The sequence below is a fragment of the Mus caroli genome, chromosome 1 (genome assembly GCF_900094665.2).
Source record: "Mus caroli chromosome 1, CAROLI_EIJ_v1.1, whole genome shotgun sequence".
In the NCBI taxonomy this organism is placed as follows: domain Eukaryota; kingdom Metazoa; phylum Chordata; class Mammalia; order Rodentia; family Muridae; genus Mus; species Mus caroli.
The window spans coordinates 162,168,466-162,169,445 of record NC_034570.1 but is presented as its reverse complement, the minus strand read 5'-3'; positions in this window follow the sequence as shown (position 1 = coordinate 162,169,445).

Genomic DNA, 980 nt, shown 5'->3' with positions numbered 1-980 from the left:
CTCTCCTCCCATTGATGACCAACTAGGTCATCCTCTGCTACATATATAGTTAGAGCCACAAGTTCCACCATGTGTTTTCTTTGATTGGTAGTATAGTTCCAAGGAGCTCTAGGGGTACTGGTTAGTACATATTGATGTTCCTCCTATGGGGCTTCAGTCCCCTCCAGCTCCTTGGGTATTTCTCTAGCTCCTTCACTGGGGACCTTGTGCTCCATCCAATGGATGACTCTGAGCATCCACTTCTGTATTTGACAGGCACTGGCAGAGCCTCACAGGAGACAGCTATATCAGGCTCCTGTCAGCAGACTCTAGTTGGCATCTGCCTAGTGACTGGGTTTGGTGGTTGTTTATGGGGTGGATCCCCAAGTGGGGCAGTCTCTGGATGGCCATTCCTTCAGGTGGAGTCCACATTTCTAATCACTCATAGTTTCTTCTGTTTGATTTTGTTTTCAAAGCTTCATTTATACCAGGTAGACACTATCACCATTCTTGAGAAAATTATACAAGTCAAGGGAAATTCAGGAAAAAGTCAAACAGAGGAATAGGTATAAAATTTGGAAGAAACTCTAGCTCCATCATTTCTGCTCACCAAGATTTAGGTAGACTGCTTTCTGTTGTCCTAGGCCAGACCACATGGGCAGAATCTTCATGTCTGTAGCCATTTCCCAAGGAGGTTCAGCCAAGCTCTTCTCTTGTGGGCTGTTTAGTTTATGGAATTTCTTCTAGGTTAAAATATCTTAAATAAGTTCAATTTCCCCATTCTTTGGGGAGCATAAGTTGCAACTTTTCATTCACTTGGTTGAGTCTCTGATGAACCTTGAATTTGTAGAGGGATCATCCTGCATCACCAGCACTTTCCACTAGAGGGCACTGTGTTAGACGTCTTTGTAGGCTAGTAAGAGATACTGTTCTATTGAAAGTATACTTTGGAACTTCACATAAAACCAGAGACACTGAAACTTATAGAGGAGAAAGTGGGG